Consider the following 2165-nt stretch of genomic DNA (forward strand, 5'->3'; position numbering starts at 1 on the left):
ATTTTACACATTTTTATTATTATTATTTTGGGTCCCATCGTGGGGCCTGAACTCTGGGCCTGGGTGCTGTCCCTCAGCTCTTCAGCTCAAGGCTAGTGCTCTACCACTTGAGCCATAGTGCCACTTCCGGCTTTTTTCTTTTTTCTTATGTGAGGCAAGCGCTCTACCACTTGAGCTACCAGCGCCACTTTCGGTTTTCTGGTGGTTTATTGGAGATAGGAGTCTCACAGTCTCTCCTGCCTGGGTTGGCTTTGAACCGCGATCCTCAGATCTCAGCCTCCTGAGTAGCTAGGATTACAGGCGTGAGCCACCAGTGCCCAGCTTCATTTTATACATTTTTAAAAGAAGAATTTATTACAGATATTTTCTACCTCCCGTGCCATTCATTTACCCTTTCTCTCTCCCCAGAGGAAACCTCAAGCCTGAAATCAGTTTTTCTTTCTCCTGAGGGAATTAGTAATTTTACCAAACATGAATCTTCATGAAGGAAATTGCGCCTATCTGTGTCCACAATCACAAGAATAAATCGAGCCTTCATTCCATGTCCTTTGACTAAATCATTAAAAGTTAATCACAAAAAATGACGATATGGGTTGGAGGTGTGGCTCAAGTGGTAAAACAGTTGCCTAGAGAGTGTGAGGCATGATTTCAAAGCCTTGGTACAACCAAAAAGAAAAAGAAATGAGAGAAGAAAAAAAAAGGGAAAGATGATTACAGGAACTCTATACATTTGGAAAACAATATACATTTCGAGTCAGACATAAGTGCCACATACCTGTAATTCTAAACTTTTTTTGTCCGTCATGGGACTTGAACTCTGGGCCTAGGCGCTGTCCCTCAGCTCTTCAGTTCAAGGCTGGCGCTCTACCTCTTGAGCCACTGGACCACTTCCTACCTGTAATTCTAGTCACTCAGAAGACTGAGACTCTGAGGACCATGATTCAGAGCCAGCCTATCTCCAATTAATCAGCAAAAAGCTGAGCTATAGGCATGGTTCAAGTGGTAGAGCACCTGCCATGAGCTAGGCAAGAGTGTGAGACCCTGGATTCAAACCCCAGGGTCACGCCCACAAAAAATCCTGAACCCTGAATTCCCGTAGAGTGATTGGTTGGGGGGGGAGGAGAGAGACTGTGGCTCAAACCAGTAATCCTGAGACTCATATCTCTTGTCTCTAGTTAATTGCGGAAAAGCCAGAAATGGTGTTGTGGCTCAAGTGGTAGAACACTAGCCTTGAGAAAAAGAAGCTCAGAGACAGCACCCAGGCCTTGAGTCCAAGCCTCAGGACTGGCACTAATGTCCATCAAGCCGTGTCCGGCTTGAGAGAGGGCCAGGATGAAAGAAGTGGCAGCTGCCTGGGGCTTTGGGGACAGGCCACCACCACAGACTGCTTTCCTCGGGGGAGCCTTGCCCCTGGAGTTCTGAGCGGCTCTGATTCTCCTCTAAGAAAGCAACCTGAGCCAGGCACCAGGGGCTCACGCCTGTCATCCTAGTTACTCAGGAGGCTGAGATCTGAGGATCACCGTTCAAAGCCAGCCTGGGCAGGAAAGTCCATGGGACTCTTATCTCCAGCGAACCACTGGAAGACTGGAAGTAACGCTGTGGCTCCAAGTGCACAGCAAGCAGGCCCTGAGTTCAAGTCTCAAGATTGACACAAAGAAAAGAAAGCAACCTGTTTGCCAGCAGTCAGTAACCCCCATGCTGTGGCACACAGTGGGGCGGACGGGCATGAGGCAGGGAGGAGGAGATGGGCAGGAAGCCCCGTGAGACCTTTTCTGTTTCAAGAGTGTGGGGACCATGCTGGACACCTGTAGCTTTTGTTCTGGCTCTTTCTGCTTATGTGGTACTGAAGAATTGAACCCTGGTCCTCATACATGCAAGGCAAGCGCTCTACCACTGCGCCAACTTCCCAGCCCTTGGCACCTGTAGCTAATGCCTGTCATCTGAGCTATTCAGGAGGCTGAGATCTGAGGAGCCCAATTCAAAGCCAGCCCGGGCAGGAAAGTCTGTGAGACTCTTATCACCAATGAACCACCAGAAAACCGGAAGTGGTGGTGTGGCTCAAGTGGTAGAGCACTAGCCTTGAGCTGAAGAGCTGAGGGACAGCGCCCAGGCCCAGAGTTCAAGCCCGACGACGATGACGACGACGACGACGACGACGACGAAGA

This window comes from Dipodomys ordii, unplaced genomic scaffold, assembly GCF_000151885.1.
Source record: "Dipodomys ordii isolate 6190 unplaced genomic scaffold, Dord_2.0 Scaffold75, whole genome shotgun sequence".
NCBI classification, from domain to species: Eukaryota; Metazoa; Chordata; class Mammalia; order Rodentia; family Heteromyidae; genus Dipodomys; species Dipodomys ordii.